Raw genomic sequence first — 18,566 nt, 5'->3', positions numbered from 1 at the left:
GAAAAATGTTTCGAATTGAGAAACCCAGTTTGATATACAAGTAATTGATTTGCTTATCAGCGATTATTTCAATCAATTGAATTTCTCAACTCTATTCATGTTTGACATATGATTAAATAAAAATAAACAAGACTTCACATCAATATGGTTATTACTGGGCTAATGACTTTGTAAAATGCACCTGAAGCCGAGCTCGGTTAGTTTACGAGCATGAATAACGAAATATGCACGAAATACATATGAAATATGTATTTATGCCAGCGTGTACAGCCACACAGCTGACACGTAAGCCCGGTCCGGGTCTTATCCGTAATCCCCATTGCACCGCATCCCCGCCAGAAAATCCTGGGGCCCAAACTCCGAAAACTTCGTGCTGGGCTGCCACAAATCTCATTTCGTATGCGAGGCCGCCATCGTTTTTCCAGCCGCGGGAAGGGGTGAACACTACAACAACAATGCGGAGGTGTTGATAGAATAACGCAGGGCGTGAATTTTTAGTCGAAATATTACGTATAACGCAGACACGTACGGAGCCCCCGGGTTATACATATTTAAGCCCCATAAAGGAGCGCCAAGGAGTGAAGCGAACACCACTCGCAATCAGTGGGGAAACTGCGATCCGGCGACCGGGATAAATGCACATATTAAATTTGAAACGTATTTGGAATTTTTGATGAGGCCAAAAAGGAGGTTGGCTCGGGTGGTGGGTTAGGGATTTCGACGCTCGTGCGTTAGGATTAGGTTTTGGGATGGCGGCATATGGTCCAGATGGCGGCTGTCGGGCAACAGGGGTTAAAAGCCACTTTCGATGCGCCATAGTTGTTGCCATTTTCCTCTCGGTTTGTCGCTGCCATTTCCGCTGGCGTTGCACATGGAACGTACGTTGAACCGGCCAGGCCGGGCTGGGCCAAGCCAAGTGTATCCGAGAGATACAGATAATGCCAGATACCAGATATACCCAATGCCGGCCCCATTTGCAGCCCCTTCCCATCTCGTTGGCCCATTCGTTGCGGTGGCTCAGCGAAGATTGAGGATGAGGCCCCTCTTTCCAGCCAGTCTTTCCATCGCCCCATCTTTCAATCTTTTCATTTGCCCAACCGTCTGTATCTGTATCTCAGGCAATGCGAATGGCAATGGAAATGGGAATGGGAATGGCCATCGTGTGGGCACTCAACCCACTTGACGGCGCGACTGGAACTCATCTCGAATGCGCGCCTCTTATCCGATCCATTATTTCGATGGATTTATAGGCATGAAGGTTGGGCAGCCACTCCATTCGAAGTACCCCGACCACATTCCCAATCCTATACCATCCCATCTTGTCCAGTGTTTTCGTTGAATTTTTTATGCTTCTTCGCCGGTCCTCGAATCTCGGACCTCCTCCTCATCGACTGTTGTTGTCGAGGTAGTTTTATATTTTGTTATCTTTTCTTTAAACTTTTCATGCCCTCGGTTTGATGGCATTTGAAGTTTTTGTAGTTATTAGTTGGCACATAGTTTTGCTGAGCTCAGCCGAATCTGAAATAAACAAATAATTACGGGCTGCTGGGAGGCGGTTGTACTGCTATTAACTACTTAAATCGATAAAAACCCCTTACAAATTTAAGACGGAATTTGTTTTTGAAGTCTAGACAATCACATTGTTATCGACTTTAAAGAAATCGTAAGATGAAGTAAGTATGCTTATTTAAAAATGTAATAAAACGTTTGAATGGAGAAAGGTTCAATAAATATATAAAAATTTTTGGTATCCCACACAGAAATAACAATATATGTTTGTTGTATGATATTAATAAAAAAGCTTAATTTTGTAATGAGGATTTCTTTCTGCGTAATAAGGATTTCTTTCTGCGTAACTAACTATTTACCTTTTTGTTTTATTACATCTGAAAATTGTTCAGTTTTTTAACTCTCTCAAAACTCACCAGAAACTGACTCTCAAAACTCACCAGAAACTGACTTCCCCTCGTGCAGTGTAATTTACAACTGAAACAGCCTCCGGAGCAAAAAAGAGCAAGCAGTGGGAGTATATTTTAGAAAGTTACATAAGCAAACAATCCTTTTGTGTACAATATCTATGGACCCGTTCTATCTCGCCAGTCACCCTCAATGTGTTGCTCTAATTTCATTGTTCACGGTCTCTTCGGCTTTGTTTGAGTTTTGAATATGCCGAGCATGGTACAATTTTGGGTTGGGAATGAGACTAAGGGCGAAAAGGGTTCTCCAGTTCTCGGTTCGTCCAACCGTCGCCACCATAAATCAGTTGGGCATCGACTTCGACATCGACAACGGAGGGCAATATGCGTAAATGCAATAAAATCATAAAACGAATTGTTCAGAGGGGAAACTGGGATGCTAAACGGAAAATTTGAATCTCAGCTCGCGGCGAGAGTTGTACCGTTTTTGGGCCGTCGCACGGACGGCTTTCTTTTTATGACCCGGTCGCGTTAACTGGACGCAAATAGAGCTCGACGGGGAGCAAAATCGGGGGCAGAGGACGGCTCTCCGGGCTTGACATTTCTGTTGTATAAATATACAAATACATATTTTGATTTGGTGCGCGTGCAGGCCATGCCCATGTCCATGCCCTAATTCTTTCAAGATACTCGCCTTCGAGATACTCTCGCATCCATTAGATACAGATACAGTTCGCAGGGTGGCCGTTCTACAATTTTCAGTTATTCGTTTCATTTTTTTTCGGACACTGACTCTGCGCATCCATAAAACGCCTTTACATTTTGTCCCTGCCTCGTTAGGCCGCGGATGTTTTGGCTTGCATCTGGCAGATGCATGCATGTATGCAAATGAATGTCGTGTCCACCAGTACGGCGGCAAATGCAAATGCGTCTGGTTATGCTCGACCATAGACTATAGACTATGCCATATAGCGTAGGCCATGGTCCAGAGTGCTTTCTGGACAACCCGCGGCGCATTCCGAAGTGCCCTATAAAAGTGTCACTTTTTATTTGGGCCCAGTCGCCCGTTTGCCTGATTAGTCAGAGTGCCATACAAACGACCATTGGGCTTTCCTTTGCATCTCCATAGTTTTTCAGCATAGTTGTCCATATTATGTTTTCTTTTTCTTCGTTTTTTTTTTTTTCGTTCAGAAGCCAGTCGGGAGGTGAACACACTGCCGGCAGGCAAATAAACCAGAAATGGTATAGCTCTGGCCAAAACGCCAAAGACATTAAATCGTTTCATTTGCATTCAGCGACCTGGTCCTGTTTATTTGTCCAAAAATGTTTCCATAAACAATGTTCGACTTTATTTACAAGAGTTGGACAAAGAAACAAGTTTGTTTACCGGTCCGATGGCTGCAATGAAAACGCAATAATGCAGTCAATAATTGGTATTGTAAATGCTATTTATTGATTGTTTGTGGAACTTGGCAGCTGAAAAATGCGCATTTTTCATTGATCTCTTTACGCCATTTTGTAAGATAAATTTTATTATGTAAAAATACATTTTAGTTGTGGTGATTACAACTGAAATTCTAAGTGGATTAATAAAATTTTTTTAAATGGTTTAATTAATTTAAAATGTCGGAGGAAATAGTCACATGGTGAATATAATAGTGCAGAGCCCAGAAAATATTCAATATCAATAAATAAAACTTGGATGTTTATCCACGGACGGCAGTCTTACTTGATTTGAGTGCATTTTGATTCGGCGAAAGGGGGAACATTTGTAGCTACAAATGTCCGGCTCCCCTTGGATCCCACAAATCCCACAGACCCTCCGTGCAAAAGGGCGATCGGTGTTTTGGGCAGCCCGCCACGTGCAATAAATCCAGAGACCATAATCAGGATTTATGGGGCTCGGTGTTTTTGCTGTTCTTGTTGCTGTTGTTGTTGTTGTTGTCGGCGGTGCTTCAAACATTTTTATGATGTCTCTGCAGTATTTATGAGCGGATGGCGGTGGAGCGGACGTCGGAGCGTAGCAGCCACTGATATTACGCGGCGGGCATAAAATCCGAATAATTTGCAACAGGTGATAATTGTTTTACAATACGTTCGTGTATGCGAGCGGGGGAGCGCGTAGAACAAGTGTATTTATGGGTTGGTTCATAAAACAAAACCTTGTTAGCACCTCGATAGCTCCGACCGCCAATGGAATGAATCGTCGAATAGGCCCTATTTAGAGTCGTATTCTCATATATACATATGCACTGGAATTTATTCACTGCGAATTGATTATTAAATAAACTTTGCGGCTATCGTGCAGATTGATTGATTGATGGCCCGACCGCACTCTGATTGATGATTGGCAGCACGGCAAATGGGAAATGCCAAAAGCCGCCGCTCAGCGTGCAATTAAAAAAAACTTTTATGATTTGTTGTGATTTTTGTAATTGCCATTTTTACGAGGGCTACCTGACGATGCGGATCCCATGCGAAATCGTAATCAGAATCGCTCATTTCTATGCAGTATTCAGTGCGGCTTTTATTGTTTTGCAATTAATTTGGCATTGTTAATAGTTTGTCTGGTTGTGTGCCAGAATGGCTGGCGAAGGTGTCATAACTCACGTAATAAACGCCTCGCAGTTTAGCCGGCTTTGTCACACTGGCTTCTAGCATAAAAGATACCATACTCTATACACATTTACCATCCCGCACTGTCTTTTGCGACTGGCCCATAATTCACTCGCCCAAAACACATGAATGGCCCTCGCAATCGTAAAAGCGAGGAAAGCCCGTTGTGTTTCAGAGTGTGCGGAGGAAAGAGTTTTACAATCGTTTAAAAACTCGTCAAAAAATTAGACCTTAAAATATTGTATTTGCGTTTTGGTGGTATAGACTGAGCTTCCTCCCCCTCCACACACCGTTGCGCTACTGCTTGTGTTTTTTACGAGCCAACAAAATATTTTTATATTAGCAATAATTTCACTAGGCGTGGGGCTCTGATTTGATTGTGCATTTTCGGCATTGTTTGGTATTTTACTCTTTGCTTTGACATTTCGCCGCTGATTCATCGGTGGCAATTAAAAAGCGTTTATTTTTATTAGGGTTTTGGTGTTTTTTTTTATCCATTTTGCACAGTGCATGTGCTGCACTATCTCCCTCACGCTCTCGCAAAGTGGGCAGTGCTCTTCTGCGGCGCCATGCCGCCGCCATTACTCTTGCCTCTCGCTCTCACTTGACGATCGCCGTATCGCCTACTCACTTGCACTCATTTCAGCCATAGCCATTATGGCCGGCTGAGGTGAGTTCCGTCGTGTGGTGACTTTGCCGCTCACTCGTGACGTCGACGCCGGCTGCGCTGCTTTGCCCGGTGTTTCGTTGCTTTTGTTTTTTCAGGCAGCTGCTGCACTTTTCTCGCCTGAAAAAATTTTAAGGGAAACTCTTTCAGCTAAATTGAAATATTAGGATAGAAATACATAATTAGACACGGTTACATAATGTCAACACATTACAATTATTCCCCAACATTGTACATTTTTATTGCGAAAATATACATTTAGTCATTTGATTTAAAAAACAATCAATACACGGACCTTACATGGCAAGATCAACGCCGTTAGGAGCTCATATTAATATTTTACAAAAAGTAATTGACTTTTCTGATATATTAAAAACAAATATGCCACCAAATGTATTATTCCCGTCGGAAAAAGAAATACAAAATAAAACACATACTATTTAGAGTGCTGTGATAAAAAGATTTGAATTTTATCTTCTTCGTGCTGCATTCCAATCCCGGATAGTTCAAAACTCATCTCTGCACTTAACCTTTAGGCACTGCGAACTTGACACGATCGCCGTGTGAGTCACACTGTTTGATGCAGCTTTAATGATCCGCGCTTTGTAACTAAATGCACAATCCTAGGCGTCTTAACCGCTCCACAATTAATTTTATTGGCACTTAAGATTGAGAGGAAGCAGCGCAGCGGGCGAGCGTAATTAAAATAATATGAATAATAAAAGGAATTGCTAGCCTGTGGTCAGGCATCAGAGCAGAAACGTTGGCCAAAAGGTCTATTTTCAGCTCCAATCTGAACCCACTTAACCTTAACTCAACCTTTGGCTCCGGCACTCACGCACACTCACAATAGCAATCCCAGTCGAGTGCGGAGTCCATGAAAATGTTACCAAAAAGTAAAAACTGAATTTCGAACTTGTTTTCCCTCTGGCCTTTTCCACTGCGGCACATTTCCCCGGGCCACAAATCTCGCGTAGCTTTCAAAATGTCAGCCCATCGTCGGTAAAGCGGTGGCTTTTGGTGTCGAGGTCGACTAGTTGCACTTAGAGAAAAGGAATAGGAAATTTGTCTTGAAAACATAGTCGAATCTTTGTTTTGCAAAATCACATTTAAGATTTTCCATAATATATATGGGACTTTTCTAGTATAAATTTTAAATATATATTTTTCATTCCCTTATCAGGGGATTTCTTTTGTTTTCTGTGTGATATGACGTGGAAGCCAGAATCTCCTTCACACCACTCTGCGAACCACTCCGCAAAAAGTTAATGGACCGTGCATGTTTTTCTCTCAGCCGTGGCGCTTAACATTATTTATGGTGGATGAAAAACTGCTATTTCTACTGCTCCTCCCAACTCGGTTCGCTTTCGACTTCCTTTCGACACTGCTGCCATTGGCTGTTGTTTCAGTTGCATATTCCGCATAGTTTCGCACTTTTCCCCCTCTTCGCACTGAATGGTTAATTACTTGGTTGCTTTGCCCAGCGGAGATTGAGCCATCATCGTATTTTCCCAATTGATATGTGTTTTTGGGTATTTCTGTGATTTGAAATTGTGGTGCCATGACTTTTCATTAATCTAGGGTCTAAAGAGCAGCATAGCACTGGGGTGTCTTATCGAACATGATAATGAAACATGTGAATGAATAGTGTTATTCAATAATTCAACGAAATGGGCTGGCTAAATGCCATATATTGTTCTATACATTAATGGACACAAAGGTGGTTGTTCCTATTTATTCGTAATTGTTTCATTTTAAGAAGAGTGAAAAACATACATTTAATATAAAAGCACACACCTGATATGTGAGTTCTTAGGAAGGTTAAGTACAGTATGTTTGAAAATTTAAATCTGAAATCACTCATCCAACTTCCATTTTCTGCGTAGAATGCTAAGTCAGGAGATTCTACATGAGAGTGGTTCAGTAAGTACTTTTTATTCCCCTCCCTCTTCTAACTTGTTTTTCCCCACCGAGTGTGACCAACTTAATTAAACCAGCACAGAAAGTGGACTAAGGCGAGTTGAAGGGGTACAGGGGTCATAATCACAGCCGTTGGCCATCTCGTTTTTTTTTGCTTTAATAAAAATAATTACTCGCATTTTTTGTGTGCTGCTTCTGTAGTCTTCTTTTTTGCTGTTGCTGCTTTGTTTTCTGGCTCAGAGCCGCAATTTTGAAGCGTTTTATGGCCGAGTTTTTGTTTCGTGTGTGCGACGGCCATTTTTTGAGGCGAACGCTTTCCAGATTGCAATCTAAATGGCGTTTTTTTTTCTGTATTTTTTCCCCCTCTTGCCTTAATAATTTTTTTTTCGTTTTGCTTTGCGGTAGAGGCAGCAGCAGCGGCAGCGGCAGCTTTCAATTTATGAAACACGCTTATTACTTCTCCTCGAAAAAGCAAAGAGCCGTCGCTCGTTACGCGCTTCTCTCGTCGGTTTGCGCCAGGGCCAAAGGCAGGTAATATGGCAATCAGCCTCCAAGGCCGTCGATCGAGTGGTGGGCAGAGGTAGGGGGGGAAGGCGGTCCACCGGTCCGGCGATCAGTGTCCGTACATCTGCTCACGGCCAGCAGATACTGATACAAATATATGTAGATATGTGCAGCCTCTGGCTCAGACTATGCCACTTGCCAGTTGGCTGGCCAATTACACACATCACTATTGGCCAAGACTTTTCTACAATTTTGTTTTGTCGATCCCCTATCCCCCTCTTACTATGTCTTTTCCGCAGATTGCCACTGTTAATTGCACAGGTTGCTGCCGCTGCGGCTGGCGGGTATTTTTTAATTGTATTTTCCAGGTTTTTAATTAAAGCTCAACTTGATTTTCAGTTTAGTTGCAATTTCAAAGCTGGCTTTTTGTTTTCGCACTTGACGCGAAACAGGTTTGCATTTGATTGGCAGGCCAAGAGCCGGACAAACGGGTTTTGGGAGCACGAATCAGGATGCCGAAGACGTTTTTACGTTTTTTACGATACCCCTACCCCTACTCATACTCATACCCCCAGCAAATTACAGTCACACAGCGCAGTTGGCTAGTAGTTGACTTTCTTTCAGCCAGTACTAACGTACTAACTAGCCTTCGGATTAAGTTAATGCAGACAGCTTCCCATCGCAACTTCCCATTTGGTAGGCACATCTATTTGCTATTCAAACGAGCCTCGGGTTTCATGAATCGGCCAGAACGTTGGCCATTAATGCCCGGCCCCTATGCAAATGAGTTTTGGCCAACTGAATGGGCCATCAAGCAGCAGCGTAGTGTTCCCTTCTCCTCCCGCTCCGATTCACTGAGAAAAAGTTTCGAAATAGGAAACTAAAGAGATCTCATGAGTGGTAGTCAGTTGCTATGAAGAGTAGTGAAAGGGGGATTAATTGAAATATTACTGAATAAATCAAATTCATTTAGTTTAAGAGCACGCGAAATCACTTATAAAGTCAAATCAAGAGAGAGTATATGGAAGAATACATAGATGAACTTTGAAAGTCAGGACAAGTGAATATCGATATGTTTGGAGAATTAATTATATATTTGTTTAATGCTGTCGGTTACTAATGCTACATGTTTTGGCCCAAATTTAAAATATAAATATTTGGGTAAGGAAATCTTAAATAAGTCTATGGATATGTAAGCAACGAACTGATATCTCGTGATTTATTTCGACGTTCTGTTTCCTGGGGTTTATTTCGGTGTGCCTCTTCCTTGCGACTTTTCACGCAACGCTTGCCACCGCCGCTGTGGCAGCCAACCGAAAAGTCCGCCGAGATGTGCAAAGTTTGCCTTCGAGCGGCCTTAATGGGCACTGCACGAATACGAATACTTGGCTCTATATAGTGTACGCTTCAGGCCATAAGCTCTGTGGTATGTGGTCTGTGCTATGTGCGAGCAATTGCGGGCTTGTCATACTGCGACGAGTGTCTCTTGCGTGTGTGTGTGTGTGTGAGTGAGTGGCTTTGGAAATGGCCGCGGTCACACGGATGCACACACTCGCAGACAGCATGTTATAATTAAAATTAAGGGAAGCGGCGCGAATGTAAAAAAAGGCAAAAACAGAAAAATATACTTCTTGAACTTTGGCGGTACGATCGTTGAGTCCCCCGTCCCCCCTCCCTTCCACAGAAAAAATGAGAAAAAAAAAATAAACGAAAAACCCCCCTCCGCGATCGCGGCTCCCATTTGAATGTTCACTTGTTCGCGTCTTTGTGTCTCTTTCTGTCTGCCAGTGGGGCCATAAAACCCAAAATAATACTAAGTAAAAAAAAAATGTTTTGTGTGAAACAGACCCCCCCCCTTGGGACAGCCCCTCCTCCCATGTGTGGCGCTCGGGTTCGGCGGTTTGGAGATCGGAACTGCGAGATCGGCTCTCTTCGCGTTCGCGTTCGCATTCGCTGCGGCTTTGTCTAAACAACAAAATATTGAATTTAATTTTTTAGTGTTAGTTGCTCTCTAACAATTTCGGAGTCGTTATCGCATGCGCATGTCGCGTTCGCGCCTCCGTCGAATAATTGTCTGTATTCCGCCCGCCTTTGAGTTTTCCATCGACGTCCTACGCCTGGAATAATCGCCACTCCTGCTTTCGATTCCGTTCCCGATCCAGTTTTTAAAAACCGATCCCCAATTCGAGGGGCGAGTGCGCGAGTGTGTGCGGGGGGCATTCGAAAATAATGCCGATTAATTAAACATATTGACCAGTGGCCGTAAATAATGGAATTTTAAATTCTCCCGTATTGAAAAGTTCATTACTTTGTGAGTCCGAGCACACAAAAATATTTATAACTGCATTTGAAAAATAATTCCGGGCCGATATTTAATGACGGCTACCCAACGGATTTTTATGAGTTCGACGATTTCGTTTCAAATTATTAAGTGATTGGGTGAAATATTCCTTTGGTCTTATCACACAGTTCATAGAATTATTAAAGGCGGTGAGTTCTGCATCTCAATTCGAATGAGTGCTGGCTGACATAATCGTTATTTTAATATTTATTATATAATAAAGTATTTGACGACGTTGCGCAATATAATTTCACTATATTAGGCACGGTATCTTGACAAAGGAAAACTTGCATGGTTAATAACTTAATAGATCCTAATTATTTTTGCGATTTCCCCGACAATTTATGGACCAATAAAATAGTTTTAGTTATATTATAGATGATGGATAGTTTCCATTTCCAACGGAATTGAAACGTATATTATATAAGTTTATTTTTCATCAGAAATGATACAAACCCTTTTTCTAAAACGTAAACCGTATTGAAATTCTTTACTTCTTTCTAATAATGTTATAATTGGACATAGAAAAAACTTTGCGCAATGAAATTATTTTCTTAATATATGTTCGATACCCTTTATAAATTTATTTTCCCATGTAGCATAAAGTAATTTTTCTCTATTTCTGTTGCAGATTTTGACCAAAAGCACTACCCAAATAACTGTATCAATAAAAAGCTGGTAAGTGGAAATTAAATAAAGTAAAATATCCCCATAATTAAGGGCGTTTTCCGCCCGAATCGATGCCATGCAAAAGGCCCGATTCCAGAGTCCAACCGAAATACCTTTTGATTTTTATGTCCGAGACAATTCGATTGTGCCCAGCGTCAGGGGAGCATTATTGTAACATAAAGTGGTCTGCCCCCTGATCCTGCCCCTGCACCACCCCTCCCTGCACGACCATCCGCATTCGCGACAAGCGGAGGGCGTTAAAGTGTCCAGGCTGGCGAGGCGGGCGGTATTAAAAATGGCAATAAATAAAGTAAAGTACGGCGAGTACATGATTTCCCTGTTAAGATCCCACACACAGGACCCTGGAGCGCAGTGGGCGTGTCCGGGGGCGGTGGGTGTTGGGCGCTGGGCGGCCAGGACAGTGTCCGAGCGGGCCAATTGTGGTAAATCGGAAGTTAAAGACGGCAATAAAACGACGCAATAAAAATCTATGAATGACACATTAAATCAATTGCCAAAAATCACAAAAGCGTGGAAAAAGTCGCTTATGAGTGGATTTGACCACTTGGGTGTCGTCCCCATTCGGGGATAATGAATTCATTCGAAAATTGAAGTGACTTCATTTTATGACCGTGAGAAATCGAACAAGTGGACTAATTACCCACGATCGTCTAACTACCTCTGTTTTCGGGTGCACCTGAAGAGGCTGCAGCTCCAGACTGACGCCATCTGCACTCCGATATAGAGTCAGGTGCATCCTCGATTAAGCAATGCAAGTCCTGACATTTACAACTTCATTCCCATTGTTTGGCAGACTTTCCCAACGCAAAACCCTATCCCAAAAAATGAAAAAAAAAACCGGGCGTATGTGGCTTATCCAAAAGAAGTACCATTTTTAACGACTTTCCCCAGAACAAAGGGGAAATCGTGCACGACAACAAGAAAATAGCAGCCAAGTTCCACTTATGAAGTAATAAAACGAGAAGTAAGGAAAACACGCTGCCAGGGTTTATCGGTGGCAGAAATCGGACTTCAAGTCGGACTCCTGCCTATATAGCCGCCATATTAACGATCGGGGCTTGGATATCGAAGGTCGGACGGCCGAGCAGCAGAGCAGCAGGTCGCTCAGGAAGCAGGTGGGCAGGTGAGCTGCCCGCCTGCTTTCTGCTTTCCCCGACTAACAGTTTTTGGGTTTCGGTGAGTGCAAAGGCCGCCGGTGGCCATTTTTCGATGACTTCATTCGGCAGCTTCAATTGCCGGCGTTTCACCTTTCTCCCTCGCCGACTGGGCGAAACATGTGCATCCGTCAGATACTCGGATACGAGATACCCGTACTGTACGCTGCCAGTGCCTGTATAAAACCCATAAAATATGTGCACGTCAACGCGTTTCGTGCTGTCTTTTGTGCAGCCATTATTAAATTTCTGAATGTGGCTTTCTACTCGCATGTCTTTTCCTCCTCTCATTGTCTGTCCGTTGGACAGGGGAACATGGGACGCATGGACGGAGGGATGGACTGGCGGAGTGGTGGACTGGACGACCAGCGGACCAACGGACCGGTTCGACTTGTTATCTCTTTTCTCCTCCGTTGGCTAATCGAGCTGCGCTCTGATGGGGAATTAGGTATTTTTTCCCTTCCGCGGACAGTGGATATGATCACAAAAATGAATTGATATAAACTAATATCAATATGTGGATATTCAAAAAGGGAAGTCCTTGTGACTAAAATCTTTTTATGATTGGAAAAAGTTGTTTTCCTACTCGAATTTCAGAGAACTAAAGTTTGTTTATTGCTTGCCATATTTCTGTGAGCTAATCCCACTGTGCATCATTTATTTTACTTCTTCCCCCGGCACCCAAATGAAAATTAGCTTGAGGTCCTCGCCATGTTAGTCAGCAGGCATTCCACGGAAACGAGGGAAAAAGAAACATTTTTCGGGAGCGTCGGGCATTTTTAACATTTTCAGGCTTATCACGTAGTCTTTGGATCGTTTTCAGAGTTCTTTGGGTGCAGGCAACCTGCAGCTGAGCAGAGACAACAATAAAAAGTTAAATTTATAATTCAATTAATAACGTCTGCATGGATGGCAGCGTATCTGAATAAAAGGTAATGGCAGTTGTCATTTGCTGTGTAGGAATGCGATAATAGGTATCCATGCGGCCCCCAATATCTGCGTTTTTCACTCCTCAGGATTGTTTGCTTGCGGTCTATCTGCAGGATACAAAACCTATATATATATGGGGAGTACAAAGGCACAAAATAAATTGAGAACTCATTGAGTGCAGGCAACGACCCAAGAGGGATCGATATTTCAGCCCAGCCACCCATGGCCACCCCCTCAACATTCGTCCTTGTTTGTGTGGGTGTATGCGGAGTTTGTGTGTGTGTGTTCAGCAAGCGACAACGTCAGCAAAAGTGTTTTCAAACTCGGCTACCCTTGGTCCTTGGGGGTGGTTCGTTTCGTGTTTTTCCCGAGACGCCCTCAAGCGTTGGCGCCCACTTTTCCACCCCAGCCCCACGATTGCCATCTCGCTCGCTCTTCTTTGCCACTTTCTCCCTCTGTCTTTTGGTCCTTTTTTCCTTTATCCTTGAATGCTTTTGACTTTACTTATCGCGACCGCCTGTCGTTTTGTGGGGGTTGTTTGGGCCGAAAAACTCTGGCAGCCAGCGGAAGTGGGTGGTTGTGTGGGTGGTGCGCTGGGTGGAGGCCGTTGATGTAGCGAAACTGAAATTAACCTTTAGGGAGCCGGAGACGAGCACGCTATTTGAATAAATATTTTGCTGACTTTGGCTGCCAGGCATGTCGGAAGGCTGGGCGGAAGGGGCAGCGAAGGGGTGGCTCCTGCTGAATCTCTCCATTTATATATATTGTATGTGTGCGTGTGTCTATATCTCTTTGTGCTGCTTAGCTATGTAACTATTCTATGTGGAAATTATGCTTATGTAAATGAGGCAGTTGCTGTGAATTTTCTTACAGCAAAGGAGAGCTGGAAAAACAGAATTGATGATTTCACTTTATTTTTTCCTTTTTTTTTTGGGCAATGACGGGGTTTTATGTCTGAGCTTTTGGCTAAGCTTAAATAAGGCTGCTGCGCTTCAATTTCGTTAAGTTGAAAGTAGAAAAACCTCTCGCATCGATTTGCATACATGCAATAATGCCACGCACAAATCTCCGGCCGATTTGATTCGGGCTATTTCTCGTTCTGTGACAATTAATTCGCCATAAAATTCCCGGCTCTTTTATCACACTCCCAGATGGCAGAGTACAAATATGTGGGGATGTGCTGAGACGCCATCAAATAGCCTAACGACATCATAACTCGTGTCTCGTCGTGTTTGCTGGAATTTTAACTGGTGGCCAATTTAATGCCCATAAATATGGTATTAACACCTTATTGGAGCGAAGCGGGGCAATTAACACTTTGGCCCACTGGCCATAAAGCCTGTCAAACAAACAAGAGATGCGTCTGTCCCATTGACCAGCTGCATCAATGGGTTAAGGATCAATTGGGTTTTTTTTTGGGGAGTTCATCCACCAAGCATCCAAGGATGCACGAGAACCTTTGCGCAATAAGTGCCATTAAAAAAGACATCACTCGCATATGTGGTTCAAGTTCAGAGGAGCTGGCCACTTTATGGCCGTCGATTTTGGCCAACTGAGTGGCTACTGAGTAGAATTTGAATTGAACGGAAGCGGCAAGGCAGCAATTCGACTGCAAATGTGTCTATTTTTATGACCACCACTGTCGCAGGCCCCACAGCCCTTTGTAATTAAATTTATGAGTTGCCCCAAGGTCGTCGCCTGTCGCTAGAGGAGTGGATTTGTCTGCCAAAGAAGGTGAAAGTAATGCCCGATTTTAAGGAGCTATCCAGCGCCGTTTATGTGACTGCAAAAGCCAAAAAAAAAAAAAAAAAAAACTGAAACAGTGAGCAGACAGAAGTCAAACGCCTGACACGGGTATTTCAACTTTCCGTCGACTTAATTCCGAACATAAAACCACTCGGAGCCACTTGCATGCTCCACTACGATCCACTCAGACTGAAAACCACCGCTGACTATGGTTACCCACCATAAAGTGGCCGAAAGTGTTGTTTTAATTTTAGGGGTGTTTACTTTTATTTTTATTGCAATATATAATGCAATCTACATACAATTTCACTTGCCAAAGAGTTGTGGCCCGCGCGCTCTGTCGCTGTCTCGTTCTCTTTCGCTCCGTATATGTCTGTCGTAAAACGCTTTGCTGGCAATAAAAGGCAGTTAACTAGTTAGATTTAATGTACTAAAATATGGCTCAACTACAGACACGGCACTTTCTCAGGTGCTTAAACTTAAATGAATGCCAGATACGATAAACGGCCATTTAGGGGTATCATGGCTAATTGTGGCTTCCACATTTTGTCATTTAACTGGGGGGTCTCAATTAGTGCTCCTGTAATTGATACCCAAATGAAAAAGGTTAGCCCTCTTTAACCCTTTTAAAAAAGTGCTCAAGGGTGGTGGCCAGGTTGATCAACCTTTTTGTGAGAATTTTAAAGAAGCTTTTAAGCAAAAACACGCGCCAGACAACAAAGATCTAAGTTAAAATCTTGAAAGCTATTTCTATTATTATATACTCAGCCCGATGACATATTTATGGCACATCTTAGATGTTCTACAAACAGTTGGGCATTAAACTGTACAATGTGCCAGTACCGTCAATTACTTCTGCGCCAGACAAAGAGCAATGACATTTTGTGTACATAATTAAACAAAGCAATTCTCGATCATAAATTGCATCAACAATGGATGCGTCCCAAAGGGATATTGCCAAAAACAAAAAAAAATACAAAAATGGAAACGATGGGTAAACAAATTCCAAAGGGGCAAGGGGCGGTGGCCATGTTGGGAATGAGAGCAGCCGACACACATCTTAGGGATTCAGATACAGATTCAGAAAAAGATACAGATACAGATACAGATACAGATACATGGCTGCCCCTGACGACTTTCCACAAAATGTCTCGCTTGGAAGCTGTCAGCACGATATTTCATTTTTCAGCCCCTCCATGCTCCGTCCGCTCTTTGTTCTAATTATGGCCCGGAATGGGATGAGTTCGCTGTGTGTGTATCTCGTATCTTGTATCTCTTGTATCTGTTGTATTTCTCGCTGGGATGATTCTGTCGGCTGTTCTGTTGCCCAATTTCTGGCTGGTTCTTCTTGCTGTTTCTGTTTTCGTAAGAATCCCCCAGAACACGTTTCCACGATCAAACGCAAACAGGAATGAGAAAAACTTGTTTGGAAAAGTCACAAATGCCGCTAAGTCACCTTATCGCCACCGCCAGAGCCTCGATCCAATCCGAGCTTAGTTTTTCAGTTTACTTAGAATCGGAATCGGGCCGTGTATATCTGTGATTCGTCTCCGGTTGCTGGCTGACTGGCTGGCTGGCTTACAGGGAAAACGGTGCGGGTCCAGCGAAAAAAGGGTTCCGAGAATAAAGATATTCGGGGCCATTAAAGGTGCCGAGAGCTGGCCGAGACGTATCATAATTAGCTGGGAGAAAGATCATTAACGATCGTGGTGCGGGACCCCTGTGTCTAATTGGATAACATGAATTTAATTTTATTTCATTTCATTTAATTCGGACGCGCAGCATCTCCGGCCGGAGAACCCGAGAATTTGAGAACCCAAAAAATACAGCGCACAAACAACCGAAATTTTTTTTATGGCAACTGGCCAATGAACTTCCCTCTAACCATATTGTCTCGATTCTTTCTTCGGAAATATTGCATGTGAATTTGTCCAAGAAGATTATATATATTTTGTGGTAGGTTTATTGTTGTCCGAATTTAAATTTTAGCCCGACTCTGGGACCGGTCACACACATAATGAAGCCATAAGCCGCCATTTCGGCCATAAACCCATTTGAATATTAATTTTGTTAATTAACTTATTCAAATTGGTGAATCGTTAAAAATGGAAGAAATTCTTTTTATAGCTATAGCTCTATTTCTTCCAAAAAAGAAGGAAAGGAGAGGCGACGCCAATGAAAGGCTTTATTGTTGGTGACAATAATACAAATTATTCATTATAAGTGTGACACCCACCGAACCGATCTTCCCACGATAATGTGGGTTGGGAATTGGAGCAGGAAGACGTCATTGTGCTTTTTAATATTTTAATAACCAATCTTCATTTTGTATTGTCATGAAGAAAGGAAATATTGTTCTATTAAGAACTATTTGTGTTCATATCTTGTAAATAAAATCGAATGCAACTCAGGGCTAAATATACTTAATGCTCTCAAAGTCTATTTCTAATTGCAATAGCTTATGAACATGGCACTGATCAACGTATTTGCCTCTATTAGAAGGAAATATGAATGAAAACTATAGACACTGAAGCCCCTTCAGTCCGAACAAATCGTTTGTGTTTCCCATTTCCCTTTTTCCTCGTCCAGGAACTGCAGTCAAATGATTTTACGAGAGAGCTGAGTACGATCAAAGCGAAAGCGAAACTCTTGAGGGACACATGGAGCCAGTTCCTCCGCAGTTCCTCCGGATTGGTATGGAGTGGGGTGCAGTCGAGTGGAGTGCATTTGGGCATGAAAGTACAGACAGTCGAAGGGCAGGAGTTGACTTTGACCCTGACACCGCCTTTGGGAGATCCGAGTGTGTATCTGTGTGTGTTGCACAATGCAAATGCGAAACGAGAAACAAATTTTACGACGTGTTTGACGGCTGTCTGTCGCTGCTGTCTGCGTGTCTTCTTGTCTTACTGACTCCGACTCCGAATCTGACTTTGACTCTCGTTTCCATTCCCATTTCCTTTCCCTTTTCTCATCCGGAGCCGGCGCTCACTTCCGCATCGGCTTGAGGCCCTGTCCCTGCGGGAAATCGCGGCGTCCTTCATCCTTCATCCTGCGTCCTATTACCACTGCCCTCGTCCCTGGTTGGCTGCCAGTTTAGCCTCGCATTATTACCTGCGCGGTGTCAAATGCAAACAAGACGTTTGCGCCGGCCATAAAGACGGCATCTTTAGGCTCTTCTTACTTTTTTCCTTACAGGCCGGAGAAAATAGCCAGCGATGATGAGTGGCGCCTGGTTACAGGCGGTCCTTATTGATGGCCCTTGCTGTGGTTTACTTACCAAGTTTCTGCATCTTTTTTTTTTTGCAGAACGCGTCACTGGAAGTGAGCAAACCGGTGGAGTAGATCCATCCCCATTCAGCAGCGGTGCAGACCCACCAAGCACCACCCCAGCAACAAATCTCAGCGGTGGCGTCCGGCCAAAACCACCTCGTTGCGCCGACAGCGGCGAGCATTTCTCCCTCCAGCGTCAGTTCCCATCCCACAGGTAAGCTAAAATTATAATTAGTCCGGTTTAAGCCAGATATGTATTTAAATATGTAATATTAAGGCGTTAAAATGCTACTAATAATTATAAAATGCTATTGTGCAGAGAGTTTATCCCTTTAAAATAATTCTGCGTGTTAGCAGAGTGGTTCAATAGGAAAAATGTCAATCATACTTTATTTCTATTTATAAATAAAAAAGTTGAATAATAATTTCAATCGAAGAAGTTATTTTTGGAAATAGATTGCGGCAGTTAATTACAAGTTTTGTATTATTATAAGTAGAATTCTTGAAGTTTTTTTGGGGTTTACTTGATCAACTTTGTTATGTAAGCAGTTGGACTCTTCAACTAAATGCGTGATGTGAAAAATTAAAAATGAATGTTCTGATTTCACATAAGAAATAATATTATTCGTCTCCAGTCGCGATGACTTCTGACATTTTCTTAAGCCCCTGCTCAAATGTATTATTGTAATTGCTAAGTATGGATTTTTATGCGATTGTACATACATTTTGTTGTCAAACGGGTTGAGAGTTGTTCTCATCGCATCCTTTTTACGATTTGTTAACATTTCCTTGGCCTCGACTGCGTGCCTTTT

At 42.9% G+C, this 18,566-nt stretch overlaps 1 protein-coding gene and 1 long non-coding RNA gene across 9 annotated transcripts in view; one reads left to right on the top strand and one right to left on the bottom strand.

Moving 5' to 3' along the window:
• Abd-B (Abdominal B) overlaps positions 1 to 18,566 on the top strand; it is a 45,025-nt gene that overhangs the window by 18,342 nt on the left and 8,117 nt on the right. For 4 of the 8 annotated variants that reach the window (NM_001316545.1, NM_169736.2, NM_001275719.2 and 1 more), the window contains exons 1-3: positions 9,622 to 10,113; positions 10,596 to 10,642; positions 17,791 to 17,968. The gene's annotated coding sequence lies outside the window, so the exon portion shown is untranslated. Of the gene's footprint in view, positions 1 to 9,621; positions 10,114 to 10,595; positions 10,643 to 17,790; positions 17,969 to 18,566 lie in introns of those variants that run through there. The other 4 variants (NM_206498.2, NM_001316542.1, NM_169735.2 and 1 more) reach the window with 1 other exon arrangement.
• lncRNA:CR46267 (long non-coding RNA:CR46267) lies at positions 125 to 1,988 on the bottom strand. Its single transcript, NR_133409.1, has 2 exons — positions 1,926 to 1,988; positions 125 to 1,518 (listed from the first exon to the last, which is right to left on the bottom strand). It is a non-coding gene; the product is annotated as a long non-coding RNA:CR46267 (long non-coding RNA).

The sequence above is a fragment of the Drosophila melanogaster genome, chromosome 3R (genome assembly GCF_000001215.4).
Source record: "Drosophila melanogaster chromosome 3R".
In the NCBI taxonomy this organism is placed as follows: Eukaryota; Metazoa; Arthropoda; class Insecta; order Diptera; family Drosophilidae; genus Drosophila; species Drosophila melanogaster.
This window is presented reverse-complemented; position numbering and strand designations above follow the sequence as displayed.